General features: G+C 45.6%; 1 protein-coding gene across 2 annotated transcripts in view; it reads right to left on the bottom strand.

Annotated features, from left to right (window-relative positions):
• The window catches only part of ITPKB (inositol-trisphosphate 3-kinase B), a 92,837-nt gene that overhangs the window by 70,701 nt on the left and 4,030 nt on the right, over positions 1–18,106 (bottom strand). The gene's annotated exons all lie outside the window — the stretch shown is intronic.

Below are 18,106 nucleotides of genomic sequence, written 5' to 3'. Positions count from 1 at the left end.
TGGCTCTCTAAACACCACGGTGAGAGACAGTTCAGAAATACAGTGGACACCAGGTCTGGAGAGAGTCCTTCATTGGCGAGGGAAGTGGCCGATGACTGCTATTTTTATTTCTATTTTTCTAAGACCTCTGTGCCCCCTCTGTCAAGGGGTGACAAGGACCTCATCCTTCCCACAGGTTTCCGGTTTTATCCCATTTTAGATCCACTGCAGCCAGGCTCTGTCTCTATCTCCTCAACCCAGGGCCTGGGACTGGGTCACGGTCTGAGTAAGTTTCAAACAAGGAAAGTGCTCCTAGGTTTATAAGGAATTTGTTTAGGCTTTCTAACATCATCCCGGATGTTCTTGGTGGTTGCTGCTCGCTCGCATCTAGTGCTTTCTTCCACCCCAGAACAGCCCCATAAATTTATAGGTCACCAAGGACTCCATCTTACTACCTCACACTTGGCTCAGGCTTGACAGCTGGTGTTTCCTACAGTAACATCCAGAAAGCATCCTGGGTGCTTTCTGGATGTTCAGATAACTATCATTACCCCCACCTCAATGAAACAATCTACCGTGGCCAGGCCATATTTACTTGAACAATACCTCTCATTCTCACTCTCAACATCCTAAAAATGAGGGCCTGTAACCCGGTCCTAACCCACAAGGACCTCTCTGACTTATTCAGAGAATTAACATTTTTTAGAACCTTGGTAGTCTAATTTTTCTCTTTTTGTTCAGCAAATTCTTGCCTGGTTTGGCAAAAGGCCATTCATTAAATCCAAGCTATGAGGTCCCCAAAGAGATGGCGAGTTGTCCATACTTGCACCTGCCAGGTACAGACCTCTGACACCTGTGGTAGATTAATGCTGACCCCAAATAGTTCTAGTTCTTCTCTTGGGCACATGGTAGGACTCAACTCCCCTGCCCCCTTGAAGTAAGGTGAGGACATTAGACTTGTCTGGTCAATTAATTATGAGCAGAGGTGATTCATGCTACTTCTCTGGACTAACGCTTTCAAGCCTGTATATGATGTGTCATACTCTTGTTCCCTCTGCCATGTGACCAGCAATGTTCCAGGTGGTGGCTGCGCTATCAGCCTCGGTCACGGAGTGAGGACAACGTGTAGCAGAGGCCGTGGCTGACCCAGATCAGGTATGTAGCACACACAAGAAATAAACCTTTGTTTTCACAAGCCGTTAATTGTGGGACTGTTTGTTACTGCACCATAAACTAGCCCATCCTGACTAATACAACACCTTTGGCTGAAAGTAAGAATTACATAGCTACTGGTGAGCCAGGTTTGCTGCTTGAAAGGAGGAAACAAGAAAATAGCAAGAGAGGGAAGTGAAGGGTCCACAGCAAACAGTCACCCCTTAAACACTTCTCGTGCTTTCATGCTTTTGTACATGTGGGTCCTTCTCCTCTGCATATCCTTCCCCGTTCTCTGCCTAGGTATGTGAAGTCCTTCCAGATTCAATTCAAGCAGCACCATCTCTGAGCTTCTCTTCCCAACAACCCCAGATAGAGTGGCCTCTGTCCTCTGGATGGACGGACTGATGAACCCAACACACGGAACTGCACACATCTCTGACTACCGGGGAAGGCAGGGTGAGTGGTGGTTATAAGACATGCTCTAAAGCAGTGGTTTTCAACCAGGGGTGATGAACCTCGGGACATCTGTCAATATCTGAAGACATTTGTCATTGTCATTTGGTTGTCACAACTGTGGGGAGGCACTACAGATGAGGGAGGCTGCTAAACAATCTACAGTGTACAGAACAGCCCCCCAAACAAAGAAATTATCTGGCCCAAAATGTCAACATTGCCAAAGCTGATAAATGCTCTTCTAGAGTAAGAATGCTTGGATTCATAACCTGACCTTCCGACTACTGGTGTTTTAGGGATGTCATATCACTTAACTCGTCATTCAATGCCTCCCACATAATAAATGCGTAATGGGTGTTAGGTATTTTAATTTGCTTCCTCCATTGAAGTGAAAATTCCTAGAAGGTAGGGACGAAGCTTTGCTTACATTCAGATCCCTACCTGCCAGCATAACTTTGATGCAGTTGGCACATACTAAGTTTGTGGACTATATGAATAAGGAGTTCGTCCTTTCCTAAAAGCTAGCTAGTTACAAATAGTAGATGAAGCCCTCCGCCTGCTCCCAAAAAGACAAACTGCGTTTAGCAAAACCTCTGCTGGTTTTACCGTGAAGTATTTCATTACTTCTAGTTCATTGAAAGTACTAATGCAAGTATAGTAACTCTTAGTTAACCAAAATATGTAAGAAATGAGATTAACACCACACACACACACACACACACACACACACACCATCCTGGAAGAATGCAATTCTTGGGAAATAAATTTTGTAACCGTGATACTATCTGGAAATGTGACCTGAATCAAAATGAACGACTCACCAGTAGCCATAATGCATTTCATTTATTCAACCACAAATATCAAATTTTAATTTGAACCAAGAATGTAACACAAGTTGTTTTTTTTGGGGTTTTTTTTTCCCCCTGAACTCTACCGAACAAGTTCAAACCAGAATCAAACCTAGGTTTCAAAAAGCAGAAAAATATTCCGAACCAAACCATCACGTGATTCAGCTCAATCTTAGGCCTTAGGCCCCATCAAAGGACTGCCAAAATGTGCTGGAATATTCTAACAGGCCACAGGGACACTGTGGAAAGCCTCTGACTATCTACCTTTACGAGACTGTATCTCCACCATCCGGACTCAGGGGACACATATAAAAACCCTCTGCCTATTTTCCAAAAATCCCCTACGTCCACACAGAAAACAATTCTTCCTTTGTGACAGATTGTCTGTACCAATGCACCCAAGGAGATTTTGCCAACATCATGCTTCATTATACCAAGGAAGAAACAGTCATGCCTTTTCATTCGTATGACTCACGGAAATGAAGACTAAGGATGCTTAGTTCACATACTGTGAAGTCCCATGCACATCATTAGGCAGGAGTAAACCAAAAATAAATACATTCTTTAGCAGACGACATCCACCTTGCTTCCCAGGGGAGACCAAACCCTCGAGCAGAACCTCAAACTGGTAGCAATCCCATGAACACTCAGGACCACTTCCTGCTACCCCTCCTGAGGCAGGAGGCCAAAGGCAAAAAAAACAACAATCCGTCAACAACCCTGCCAAGCATCGGAGGGTGAAAGGGTGCGATGAGGTGCTGGTTTTTAAGAGAAAAATTACTTCAGTCACCACTGTTGTGTAGCAGTTTAAAATTATATACATACCTTTTCTTTTTTGTTTAATTAACATAGAAAGGGAAATGTTTCTGGGACCTTCAGAAAGACCTACTGTGTTGCAAAACTAAAGCTGAAGAGACACCAGGGAGCGGGAAGGGGCCTCATGGAGCCACAGCCTTTCAGAAAGGCCCAGAGAGAGGCCAGGTGAGGTGGCAAGGAGACTCTCTCCATTGTTCCTTTGTTTTTCTGTTTATTTCCAGGCCCAACAATCAATAAACAGCTTTCCTTAAATATAGCACCTGTGAGTCAGCCTGTGGGATCCTTTGGAGACAGAGCTGGGGGGGTGATGGTGTGTGGGTGGGGGCCAAGGGGTGGCTGCTCTGGGTCACTACTCTATTTTGGAGTCAGAGAGGCTTGGGGCAGGAAGGGACCTCCAAGATGACCAAGCACCTTCGCCTGAAGCCTGGAGCAGCAAAGCTCACACAAGTGAAAGGCCAAGGTTTTTCACCCGCTGCGGGTGTTCTCACAGCACCTCTGTGGCATTTGTTTTTTAAGTCAGATTATTTCATTGAAGGATATACAGATGGCAAATAAGCACATGAAGAGATGTTCAACACCATTAGGGGAAAACAAAACCACAATGAGACAGGCCTGCATAGCTATAAGCATGGCTAACCTGAAAAATAGTAACGCCACCAGGTGCTGGCGAGACTGCAGAGAAACTGGCTCACTCACACACTGCTGGTGGGAACGCACAATGGTGCAGTCCCTCTGGAAAAGTTTGGCAGTTTCATAAAAAAACAAATAAATATGCAACTGCCATAGGACCCAGCAATCACACGCCTGGACAGGTAGCATCAAGAAATGAAAGCTTGTGGTCCCACAGCTATTGGTACACGAAGGTTCATGGCAGCTTGATTTATAATAACAATACAGATGTCCCCTCCTGAGAGTCACAGTTTCATCAGAATCTCAGATGCAAGGCCGAGGCTGAGTAACCCAACTTCAAGCTAAGGAACCCCTGAGAGCATGGCAGCCCTTGCCCTGTGGTGGGTCGCTCACTGTCCCTTGTGGCCCTTCCATGGAGCTCACACAGAGGCCACCTTCATGTGGTGACACTGCTGCCCCCCTCTAAGGAGATGCCTTAGCGTTCACGCCATTCAGTCTCAGCTCTGCCCACTGAGGCGATGCAAAGTCTCCTCTGGGAGGTAAAGAACCCTGAGATAACCATCTACTGAAAGCCCGGGCCTTCTGCCCACCTGCCCCCTTGGAATAAACTTTCTCCCTTTGCTCCTCTAGTGTTTCCTAATTTAACCCAAGTCTGTAGGTAGGTAATGCAATTTTATGCACTCAATTCTAATTTAGGTATTACTATTATGTTTGAAGTATAAACCCACAACAGCCTTTTAACGATATCGTTTAAAAAGGTCCAGAATGCCTGGGGGCTACGCAGAATAACTTATCCAGGGAGCCCCATTAAATGAAGAGGCCCCCCCATGCTCTCCCTGGATGGCCTGAGGAAACCCAACATGTACGGACCTGTGCTCTGTATCTGCTGAGACCCCCAGCACTGCCTTCCCGCTCCTTGTAGGAGGAGGCAGGCCCATGCCCCACGGCTTGTGGCTGGGGGACTAAGGGCGGGACGCCCTCCCCTCTCTCCACCCCTGGAGACTCACTGCCCAGCTCTGTCTGCAGCAGGGAGCAGCTTTAGCTTGTCATTGCCCTTCCGGGTTAGGAGTTCTCCGCTTTCCTCTTCCTCAGGCCTGGGGGCTACCAGGCAGCTCCAGAAGCTTACTACGTTCGCTGCGGTTCCATCTCCGGGGTCTGTGTTTTTGTACAAAGGCCCATTCATTTAGAAGGAAAAGAATCCTTTCTTAGTTCTACCTCTGTGAATAGAAGATTGATCTTGAACCAGACTAAAATGCTACTCCAGGGCAACCATGTGAGACAACTCTGTTGTCCCCCAGATGTAATATGTCCAAGGCAACAAGCCACCTTAATTCCCTCAACCATCTCCAAGGCCGTAGTTCACACGCTTCCTCAGCCTCCATCTTCCTCTAAACTCAATACAATTAGTCCCCGTCCTCCTAAAGCATGGAGCCTGGAACTAAACTCAGATCCTCCTTCTGCAAAGAGCTGTGCCACCTGCCTGTGTTCTCCAGGTGACAGATGATGGGTGGCACAGAGGCAGGGGCAGGGATCCCAGCCCAGCCATGGGCCAGGCTCATGGGACCGGCAACCTCATCTGTCTGATCCTCAGTCTTTTTGCTGTGAAAGGAGGAAAACAATATATACCTCGCAAAAATGAAATGAAGTCATTTATGGCACATACCTGGTGTATAACAGATACTTCTGAAATCATAGCTGCTATTGTGTTATTATTCTTGTGCAGCCTAAGCCCGCTCAGCCTTTTTAACAGTTGTACCACACAGTTCATGCACACGGAATGTCTGGGGACCTCGTTAAGTCACAGGCAATTTCCTAACCAATATTGGCAAGCCAGGTCCCCTCCATCCTACCCTTTGTGTAATTGACTTTTTAAAACCTCAATTCAGGATTCACATTGTCTTTTACAATATTTAATCATGGGTCATAATGAACTATTTTCTGAAGTTCTTGAAATCTTCTTTCCAAAGTCAGTGTCACATGTCCGCAAACCAGTGAGAGCCCAGGCTAAGGATCCCGAACAACACGCCACCTGGGACAATCAGGGCACTTCCCTCCAGGCTGACCCACATCCAGCCTTAGGGTCCCTGTCCCTGCAACTTCTGGGTGAGACTCTCCTGCCTTCCCCTGGGGATGTGGTATTTGAGGCCAATGGTGACAGACCAGCGAGTCTAGGCCAGTCCAGAATGCCAAGAAAGGACACCTGGGAGCACCTCTGGGCCTGCAGGACTTTGTTCGGCTTCTCGGTGTGAACCAGCAGCCTGCAGTGAGGCAGGAGGAGCTCTCAGAAATGTACAGTGTGATACTGTAACGTAAACACTGTCCAGACGCTGCTCCATATGGCTTTAGCCTGGGATTGAAACCAATTACGTCGGTGTCTAGTTCCAGGTTGGGGCAATAGGGGGTTACTGTCCAGCACACTTGCCATTCAGACCACCGCGGAGGTCAAGGCTGCCACATACTAACAAATTCTTTTGGTGGTTTCATGCCTCCCAGATGTGAGCCCCTCCATCCTTGACAAGGGCAAGAGGAGGCTGGAACTTGGGGAGATGGCAACACACGTCAGGCCTGAGACCCAGCCCTCCAGAAAGGCGCACGGCCCCAAATGTCACATGAAGGACTCTTTGCTCAGTGCCTGGAAACTCTGCCTAGATGCCTAGTGGCCATCTTGAGGCGCCAGCAGGCTAGTGGGCCAGAGGAAGGCAGGAAAGAGCTAGCCCCAAGGGGTAATGCCACAGGCTGCCCACCCCATACTCCAGCCAAGACGGAAAGAGGGATTTCCACATCACACATCCAATGTCTAGCAAAGGAGAAGCCCGTGTTTGGCAGGCAGGGTGCCCAAGACTGTGGTGAAGTCTGGCTGAGGAACAGCCTGTGCTGCTCAGGTAGAACCTGTCATCACACAGCCCCACCATCTGCCAGAGTCTGCACAGGTTCCCCAGGGCCTTCCTGGGACTTCAAAGGGAACTGGTGTGTTTGGGGTGAATCCAGCTTGGCCCAGTCCCCTGACCGGGTTTTCCTCCACACCCCCATCCACCATGTAGGCTGAGGAGCAGCCCAGAAGGCCAAGTCTGGCCTGGGCTTCCGATAGCTCAGTCAGGACAGTGGCAAACAGCAGCCTTGTAAGTGGGGAAGCGCTGGGCAGGCTCTCCTTTGTTCACTTGAGAGAGGAGGTGGGGGTGGGCAAAGTGGGCTGCAGATATCAGCTAGCAGGGCCTCAAGGCCTCCGCTGGGTCTGAAGTGAAAGCGAGCATCCCTTTAATGGAAGGAAAGTCCTGGTTTCATAAGCATGTGCTCGGCCCGCACCAGAAACAGCGCCAGGAAGCGATGCAGGCCGTTCCATTACACACATGTTCAGTCCCCCTGGTGAGAAGAGCCACAGCTGTACAAAGTGATGGGGACATGTATATATATTTCATTCTCTCTCTTATGAGCTAGGATGACTCTAAAAGATGCACCACGAAAGCAGAGGAGCCCGGGGAGTGGGGGAGACAGGATGGAGCCTTTCACACCCCCAAAAGCTGGGCCTTCAGCACTTGGATGACCTCAGACAGTTTCTACCTCCAAAACAGAATAAAGAGGCTGGCCCCCTGGGTGCCGGGTGCGTAACCTGACACCCCTCTCGCCAGCAGCTCAATGCAGTGGGTTGTTTTTAAACTTGAAGTTCTGAATCCTGGTAACAAAGTGAGGCCTCTCCTGCAATTGAGAAACCTCCTTGGAAAAATAAATCCTGCTGCCTATTTTGTCATCGTCCTCACAAGGAGCTGCACTGGGGTGAGGTGACTCAGTGAAGGCAAGTTAGGGTAACAACCGGGGAGGTGGGGCCGCAACAGGAGGCTACCTCCATCCACACAGGTTCTGTGCCAGGTACTCGAGCTGCATGATCTCATTTCATTTTCAGCACAGCCCATGAGAGACACTCATTATCCTCATGTTAGAGACGAGGATAGGCGAGCTCAGAGAGATGAAGTTCCTGCCAAGGTCTGGGACGGAGTGAGGGTGTGAGTTCAGGTCTGCTGGCCCCTCCCCCCTCCCCAGCAGACCATCTCACTTTGCACATCAGAGCAATCCTACTCCATCCAGCACACCCCTCCTACAAACCTCAGTATCAAAGAGCCCCCAGACCCCACTTTTTTTCAAGGGGAAGAAGGCCACCAGCACGCAAGACTCCCTCTGGTATCCTCCTTCACTTACACAGAACAGAAAGAATGGTGGAAGGTGCAGGTTCAGCTAATATGCTGCAGAATGACAGACAGCATGGCTGCCTCTGAAATCCATGGTTTACTTACTGCTTAGCGAGTATTTAGGATGTCCGGATACTGTACTAGGCACGTCACACATGACCTCATTTAAGGCTCACAACTTTAAGGCGGGTAGTACCAGTTCCATTTTACAGATGTTGAAACTGAGGGTCAGAAAGGGAAGACATTTCCCTAGGGTCACACAGTCAGGAAATGGCAGAGCTTAGACTCAAACCGAGGAAAGTCCTGACTCCATACCAGGCCTCTGTACCCGTCCCTCACCCCACCCCAATCCCCCAGGGTCTTCCACAGGTTCAGGCTCACTAAACACCTAAGGAGTAGAAATCCCTCCCAAGTTTTGCTGACCACATCCCTCTGGTCCACGGAGGTGGGGGTGGGGGTCTCCTGAGGCTCCATTTTAACCTCACAAGAGCATGCTGACCGTGTAGCTGCCCAAGCACTGAACCTTGTGTCAGATGAGCGTCCACTGTGTGGAGTTCAATGCAGGGCATTCATTCAGGCTTTCCAACCTCCCAGAGCCTTTGGATCCAGAACAGTCCCTTTGCTTGACCAGATCTAACAGAGATAGCAAAGCCCTGAAGGCCTCTACCCAGGCACCTTCTCCAGTGGTTGTTGTCCAAATTCAGTTCCTCTGCGCCCTGGTCCACAACACCCATGGAAGCTTCCTGTGTGTCACAGGCCAACACCAATCCATTATTCATTACCTCCTATTTAATGAATGTGCTTGTTTAATGGCTATACAACTTGTTCTTGAGTTTCGCAAATCTCAGATATGTCTGTTGGCATCAGCGTTGCCTCAGAGGGCAGATTCCCCAAGGACAGGGAGAGCATCAATGAAGCCATTCTCTTCAGCAAAGGAATGTGCAGACAGAGGTGGCAGATGCGTGCCTGCTGTTTGGGCAGCCACTGGGGTGCAACGTTCACTTCGCAACGTGGGCAGCCCCCCTGAAGGGAGGGCCAGCTCTGGACAGAGGTTTCTGGAGCGAGCCCAGGGGGCCCGGCCATACTTAGAAAGTACCCGGTATATATCTGCTGAATGTCACGTCTGCTTCAAAAGCTCAAGACTTGGCTGACGCCCTTGGTTTCACTTCTCAGGACACAGAAGAGAAAACTACCACATGGTATTGGAAAAATCAATGCTGCCTCAGACTCTAGATGGAGTGCAGTATCCTCTTAATTATTCAGGAGCTGACAGCCCTGTTCCAGAAATATCAGACCTCTGCTCTGTGGCCCCTGCCTCCCTCGCTCCAGCCTTCTCTCCATCCATCACATTTGCATCCCCACCTACGAGTCAGCAAACCACAGGGGCAGGAAGCTTCGTCCACAGTCCACACTGGTCAAGATGGTCACTGGGGCACGGGGAGGCTAAGTGGAACCAGGATGGAATCCAGGAGTCTGCTCCCCCATACTCCCTTAGCCACACTGCAAGGCCCATATCAGAACTGGCCCTGCTGTGGACACACAGGTATTTTCTTTTCTCTCACAAACATGCCTCAAATGTTTCAATAGAATGTATCTTTTCCTTAATGTTTTTTGACATAGTCCTTAGCAATTTCTCTTTTGGCAACACAGAGGTGGGATTATCTTGTACAAGTGCAGTGCTTGTCCATTCTTTGTTTGGAAAGCTTGAAAAGCAACCTCAGAGTACTCGTAATTAAAGCTACCTTAGTCAGGAAAGAGTACACACTCTCTCACAATGACTCTACAAAGCCTAGCTCATTTGAGACGCACAAAGAAGTGGGAAGACTTCATCAATATACCCATTTCACAGATGAGGAAATCAAAGCCCATGGAGGCTGAATCTGAGAGTCACTAGTCTTTCCAGCTCATTGCACTTCTGGCATATGCTCAGCAAACTTTTCAGAGAAGGCCTCAAGTCTCCTAAATTACTTGGAATTTAGATGTTCAGTCCTAATGAGTACCTAACACTGCAATGACTGATGATGATGCTGAAAAGTAGGAAAAGATTTCAGTGGCCTCGTACAGACTAAACTACCCATTATGACCCATTCAGAATGTCCCCTCCATTAGCCGATTTTGTATCTGCAAAGGGTGTTCAGTAGTTTCTCATACCCGAACACTGTCTTCCAGACCTCCCAGCTGTAACACACAGGAGCCAATTTTCCTACCCTGGGCCCAGCAATCTGGGTCTCAGGATTTGCTGTCCCAACAAAAACCTCCCAGCCATTTCTTAAGCTATTGGCTACTGCTGGATTTTCCACTTGACATTGTTAAGAGATTAAACTGCTTTGCTCATTATCACACACAGGCCCTTTCAGTTTCCTGCTAATAGATTCAGGTTAGATAAGCATTACAGAAGTGATACTCCCAGGTTCCTCTCCATACCAGCCCGAGTCTTTTCCCTCATAGTTCTGAGGCATCTTTTATTAAACCTACTCTTCGGGAAGGTAACTTGCAAAAAGAAAATATTACACACCCATGCCTAGCAGAGGATTAGACAAACACAGCTCCTATATCACGGTGGGAGAAGCACATTAGAGGAGATCCTGCTGAATTATACATTCTACAACTCAGACAGCAATTGCCATAGAGAAGAAGAAAACAAATTGAGCTGAGCCTGGAAAGAATGTCAGTGAAATTGGAAAAACACTTGCTGGGAACTGCCTGGGGGTACAGTGACCTCCCCTGTAATTGCTCAGGTCTTATCAACTCCCAACATACCAAGAAAGATTGCAGCTTGAGCTGGTGGACCGCCAGTCACCAGGGTCCCAAATCCTTCTGCCCTGTGGCGGGTGGAATACTTCCCAGTGTCTGAAAGTACTAAGCACTCGTAATACACAATGTATTACAGCTTCTTCTTGGAAAACAGTACAATCAGTTTATTCGTTGTGATTAAGTGGGTGAGGGATGCAGAATGCAGAGAACCCCTTAAGAGGGGTAAAGAAAAAAACAACAACTGTCAATGCCCAAAAAACCCAGAAGCAAAAGTACCTTATTCCTGCCCTCGGATGCATTAAGACCAACTTCATAAACATGAGCAAATGGACCACCATTTTGGAAGAGTTCTTCCTTGGTCAAGAATGGGGCTGTACCCTGTGTCATTAATACATATTACCGTCTCTGGGTTAGGCAAACCCTAATCTTAGTCACCAGTCAACGGAAATAATCTCAATGCTTTTGTTTGAGATGTTGTATCACTTAATTTTCCCTTTCCACCCAGAATCTCACCACAAAAGTAAAATGCTAGATTAACAGGATAACAGTGAACTTCATGAGGGAGGATCCCCTTTAGTTAAAAATTCACCGCCACTACCCCAGGTTGAGTGCAAAGTTTTTCTACATATTCTGAGATGGGGAAATAAAAACATACACTCTCCCTCCACCCCAATTAAAACATATATAAATATGAATTGTAGGGGTTCATTCTGCTTAGTTACTGCCTGTAACTCTTCTTTTTTAGTTACTTATCAAATATATCGGCCGGTTTGACGCAAAAGAGAAGAATTTCAGGAAATAAAAAATGTGTACTGTATATTGACGAGTGGCCTTTTGTTGAATGGGTTTCCATTAAGTGATATCCATCCAGTCAATAAAATGCCCAAGTAAAGCTCAATGGAGGGGAAAGATCAGATTTCTAACAGTGAATTCTTAATGGAATTGTTGAGAAACACGCTAGACAAGTTAGTCAAAAGCCTGCATGTTGGCTTACCAGTAAAATTATTAATACAAGTCAATCCTCATCACAGAAAAGCTTAGAAGGCCCTGACTTCAAGTAGGAAATAGAACAGTCTTCTCTGTGAAAAGGCACCATCATGACCTTGTTCCCTGAGTCTCGTATACGGTGTGTACTTCGCTCAAACTATTTGCCAGGTGTCTCTAATTTTCAGCCTTAAAGTAATTCCCAACCCGGCAAACTGAGCAAAAGGAAACTACACGAGGAAACAGTCAAGATAGGTAAGGCCAGCTTTATTCCCAATGTTCCATGAAAGACACTTCAAGAAACTGCTGTGTTTCCACAGTGCTCTGTGAGTACCAGGCTTTGAGAAACTTAATTTCATTCCAGCCTTTTTGGCTGAGGCAGAATCACTTCCCAGGATTGCACTGGGATGAAAGTGGAACCTTTCATCCCACAATTGCTACAGAGTGTTTCTTCCCAGGGACCCAACTGAATCTTCTAGACAGACATCGCCTCACCAGTAGTCAAGATGTCTCCCAACTCCACCTTCACCAACATTTATGGAGGCTCTATTACTTGCCAGGTGCTATGCTAGGCATTTATTTATAAGCACTTTATCATTGAACTCTCACCACTCCAGGAGGTCATACCTACTCTCTCAATTTTTCAAAGGGCTTGCAGGCCATGTGTAGACTAGGATTTCACCCCAAGTCTCCGAAACCCCAGTCTGGTACCCTTACTCCAATGGCGACAAGGTCACAGGAATAAGCAATGAGCTTGCCTTCATTGTTCTTTTCTTTTCTTCATCTTCCAGATGATTCAACATTTCTTTTATAGGTAGATAATGCAGGAGAGACACTGTCTCTCATTCATTCATTCACTCATTCACCTATTCCTTGAACAAAGTTATAAAAATATGTACTATGTTTAAAGCCAAGGCAAACCTCCCAAGGTGAGTAAGCTTATTCCCTAACGAAGTTTTTTACGTGAAAAATAATTCTTTTTACGTCGGTCCTGTAACTATATTGAATACTTTCTAGCCTTGCTTTCCTCATCTGTAAAATGTGGCTATCAGAAGACATGAGCTCTCAAGCCTCTCCCAGACCCAAATTTATATTATGTAAATTATGTAAGCTATAGAAAAGTTTGTTGTTTTTTTAATAGCAAAAACAGAGGCCTAACTGCCTAGTGAGATCATATCAATTTATGCTGCCTTTCAGCCAAGGAGACTTGAATTGTCTTTAAAATAATAGCTCATACCTGGAAAAATGAATGACTAGGTATCTGGGAAGACCACAATGAGACTCCAGGTTGGTGGCAAAAATACAGCAAGTTGAGTTTGACTATAGGGACGAGGTCGGTGGATTCTTCCTGACCTCCAAGTTGGCTTCCATGCTCGGGTCCAAGGGCAAGTTGCAATGCTGGGTGTTTCTATTCCATGTTGTTGAGACCACTTCTAACACTACCGTCTTTTGTCCACTAAGTTAATTGTACGCAGTCATAGAAAGGGCACACAGTCTTGGAAGAACTGGACATACAAAACCCCAAACATCCAGATGAGAAAATGGCAGTTGGCATGCCAAAGGACTTTTCATATTAACAAACAATTAACAGCTGGGTTTGGTGTGATTTCATAAACAATGAGCTCCCCTGACTCATGAAAATTACATCGGTGCTAATTCTACCTAGTCAGGAAACAAATCACTGTGAGGCATACTTGTCATGGATTTGAGGGTACAGCGTGCATAACCTACAATGCGAAGGTCTCATCTCCTGTCAAAGCCCCTAGAACCTTCCACACTGAAGGTCGGGCCACAACAGGATTTAGAAGAGTTGCTGAGTTAATTCCAAATCACCTGCTGATTACCCGAAGTCTACAAAGTTTTTTCTACAGACATAAAATTTTTTCCATTAAATACTTAAAAAACTTTTTCATTAAATACTTTAAAATTCTAACTAAGTAGAACCTGACAAAATAAAAAAAGCCTAAACAATGTTATCAGTGCTCCTACGAATATAAATAAACTACACAGAACTAATCTAATCTGTAACTGCATGTAACAGGTATATGCCAACAAAATCAGAAACGTGACTTGGTAGCAATTCAATGCTTAAAAATGTAAGTTCTGAAAATGATTTATCTAACACCTGAAATAATTTCTCTCAAAGCAGCGACCGACGGGTTAATGTGTTTTTCTTGTAAAACCTAAGGCTCTAAGGCTAGGTAAATCTTGAGTTGTGTTTTTGCAATGCCTAAACCTCAATCTCCTCTTTTCTCTATAGCCTACCTTTATTTGAAAAGATATTAAGCTGGCTGAATTACTTTTATCTTTGATAAAACAAAAAAAGTCTTTTGAAGTGATGTTTTCGCTCTGTGTAGGCAAAGCCTCGGTTTCCAAACTGAACTACTTGAGGGGGCCAAGGCCCTCAGATAACAGCATCTTTTACTTTTCAGGTTAATGATCTGGCATCTTATCAGCACAGCCTCTAAGGTCCATCTAATTATTAATGAGACTCTTGGGGATCGTGCTGATGATTTATCTTGATGATGCGTTTTGAATGTCAAATTGCAAAGAACCAATCTTCCAGTACAGAGAGAAAAGAGAAGCAGATTGGTTAATGGGTCTTAAGTAAAAACAAAGATTAAATGTGCCTCGTTTCTGCCTCCGTGTCTGAGGTCCACACCAAAGCAATCGTGTCACACTTTCAGACACCCCTGAAGTGTGACAGACACCACGTTTTAAATTAAGTGTCTAAAATTATATAGTCACAGAAGCATTAGAACTAGACAGAACACCTTCCCCCTGCCATGAAATCATCCTCATGCAAAAAGTATATTTAAAAGGAAGAAACTGAGTCAGAGAGCAGAGCCCACAAATGTGTCCTTGGGTCCCTTTGCCTGTCTGAGTCTTGGTTTCCTCATCAGAGTAACACCCGGAACCTCACATAAATGACTTGGGGGTCCTCCCAGAGCTGAGAGGCCTTGCTGGAAAGATCTTCTCCACATACCTGACAGAGAACAACGAGGCCTCATCTCAAGAAGACTGCATATGCAACCTGAACTCAGGCCACCCCTAAATCTGGGCCTTCAATATTCTCAACCAGAAAAAGAATTTTTCTATTTAAAAGTACTCCCCACTACATTAATTTTTCCAAGTATCCTTCCAAGGCTTTTACATTTTAATTTGGTTTACCCCCAAATAAAAATTTTGTACTTTATAAAAACCATTTTAAACTGTTTGAATTTTTTAGTACATGTAGGAGTAAGTCACTATAAAAAAAAAAAAGACAATGAAACTAGCCAATATAGGAAAGAAAAAAAAAAAAAGGACAAAGGAAACAAAATTCCAATGGCCCTTAAAAAGTAATAAGCGCCGAGAAGCTAAGGATTTCATATCACACTTCTTTATATTTCCCCCTGCAGGTAACTAGGCCAACATTTTGTTTCGCTTTGTTTTTCGTACACAATTGACAGTACAATTTTGGAACAGATTTAAAAAATCTACTTTTTAAAGTAATATGCCCAGGTATTTTAATATAGTACTTTAAGCCTAGTATTTCCATGGTCCGGACACTCTTAAATGGAATAACAGAGGAAAGTAAAGAGCTGCTGATTAAGAGTTATTTTAAAGAACAAAAGAGAGAACACCATCCTTTACTCAGTGTAATTCACTTCTGTTCAGATCCCAGTGAAGGGTAAGTGTGCCTGAATTTAACCCATTGAACACGAAGGCATGTAACACAATTACTTCCAAGCAAAATTCAAGTGTCTGAACCTTTATAAACAGACGTGCAGGTGCAAAAACTTGGAACATTCTCTTTCAGGGATAGGCCTATCGGTCAGGCTCATCGGAAGACACAGGATAGGCCTAACACACTTTGCATGTTTCTGAGGATGTCTTTATAGCTCCTTCCCATGGAAGCAAATGAGGAGAGCGGGCCTTCTCCCCACTTTCCCTTCCAGCAAAAAGGCTTTTGCTAATTTGCATAATCTAAATGGTGAAGTGCTAATTTGCATAATCTACATGAAGTAATTTTCAGAGTGCATTTCTGTGTTTCTAACTATAGGGAGGTCCTCTGAATAGGGAGGTCCCGTAGACTGGCTCTGGGACTCCCAACAGTGACAAGCAGCAGGAGAGTGAACAAAGCAGCCAGGCTTCAAGCTTCTCTGGGCTGTCACCTCCGCCTGCACACAGCATCGCACACAGCCATTCCCCTGCAGGAGGAAAGAATGTGCCACACAAGACATCAAAGGTTTAATTCTGTGGAAAGACAGAGCAGCATGAAAAAAAGAAAAAAGAAAAAAACCCAAGGGCCAGGGGTGGGTTATGTGACTGAAAAGCTGAACATGCAGTTTCAAATCTGTGTGTGTGAGTGTGTGTGAGTGAATGCACGCATATGTAAGGGTGTGTGTGTGAACATGTGTGAGGATGTGTGCACAGGGAGTGCAGGGTAGCAGTTAAAAAGCAGCAGCAAAGACCAGAGAAGGGAACAGCATGTTGGTATTGCAGAGCCTCTGACAGAGCTGGCTCTGGTTTTATCTATGAAACACCGAAAAGCCCAGCCAAACGGCCCAGCCAATCAAGATGTCTGGCCTTCTGTAGATGAAATATCAGTATCAGGTAATCAAGGGATTTTGGACCCAATGAGTAGATGTTATGGTGTCACAGATAAGGCTTCACCATAACAATCGATACAAGAAAAAGAAAACTTAGCTTGTCATGAAAGCACTCAACCAAAAGTTCCAATGTCCCTAGGATCCCATAATTTCCAGTTGGTTACCCACCCTTCCCCCACACACGCTCACCATCAGCCTCAGTGATTCAGAGAGCAAAGCTGGCAGGGGATCCTTCCCTAGCCCTCCTCTGTGGGTGTTTGGAAACCTGTTTAAAGGTAGGAGGGAGGATGGACAACAGGTAGGCGCCATTTCTTCCCCTGGACCTGTTAGCTAACTTGAAAACACCATTCAGCCCCCTGGTTGTCAGTCAGCATCCCTCTGGCAAATGGAAAAAAAAAAAAAAAAAAGATCACCTGTCTGTCATTATTTATCTCCCCTTTAACTCACTTTCAGACAAGAGCCCTTTTCAAACAGCAGGACAAACTGTTTTGAGAGCCAGCCAATAGGAGTTGCTAATCCATCACTAGAAAGGGCGAATGGAAAGTTGGAGAACAAGTTCAAGCACCTTGGCTGTGCCAGTTACGCTTCAGGGTTTAAAAAGCAAATGGGAGGACTGAACAGAGGACCATCTCATTCACTAGGCCTTTAACTGTATGCAAGAAGGCAGAGAAAGTTGGGCCACATCTTCAGTGAGAGCGTTTTCCACGGGCCCTTCACTACCATCCCCTTCCACGTGGACTGTCTTTTCTCTAAAGGTGGTGTGCCCATGTCTGAGGCCCTACCTGGCCACACAATGCCAGGCGGACTGGGGCCAGATTTTGCATACGTATTTGCCTCCCGCTCATCGGCAGAAAGCGGAGTTTCATGAAAAGAAATGCGTAGTCTTCAAAAATCCGGACTGTGATTTCTGAAGTGGGAGTGAGAAAGAAACACACTTTGAGGTCCAAAATACCTTAGAGAAGGATCTAGAATAGAAATACAAAGTTCTCGGTTGCTGTGGTTTAAGTCATTGAGTTACAAAGACAGTATTTGCTATTCAGTATGAAATCAGAAGGCTACCTACTACAATACAATGCAGACTTTCCCCCAAGGTACACAAGAACCCCTTACACGCTGAACTAGGAAATTCCCCACACTCTGGAAAAGCTGAGAGAAAGTCCAGACCTTTTCAGAAGTGCTAGCTTCAACTCTTACGTCTTCCGTAAGACACACTGGTCCTCCTAAGAGTGAAAACAGCTGAGGACTGAGAGTAACCATAACAGAAATAAACTCCTGTCTACGGCCATAGCCAGAACGAGATGTCAGAAAGATGAATCAAAACAGATGCACTTGAAAATGTACCTGAAATGTACCTGTACCAGCCAACAAGCATAGCCATTAGGAAGTGTCTGCTCTAGAGATATCACCCAGGTGCCTGTCTCAGGCAATTCCACCTAATAGAACATTCTGTTATTAAAGAAATGCAAAGCATGGTTTTCACGTTAATTCTCACATCAAACTGCATCTTAGTTACGCTGGTCCCACGAATACTGCGATGTCCTGACTAAACTTACTGATGCTAAGGGGTTCTTCAACTCAGACCTGCCACAACCACATCTCACCTGCAGGTTTCAGGCCCCTATCTTTGGGGATTAAGCAGGAAGTTTTTAGTAACACTCATGAACATTATCTTCCCAAGAAATGAGTGGTGACCTACCATAAGTACCTTAAA

The sequence above is a fragment of the Rhinolophus sinicus genome, linkage group LG12, assembly GCF_036562045.2.
Source record: "Rhinolophus sinicus isolate RSC01 linkage group LG12, ASM3656204v1, whole genome shotgun sequence".
NCBI classification, from domain to species: Eukaryota; Metazoa; Chordata; class Mammalia; order Chiroptera; family Rhinolophidae; genus Rhinolophus; species Rhinolophus sinicus.
This window is presented reverse-complemented; position numbering and strand designations above follow the sequence as displayed.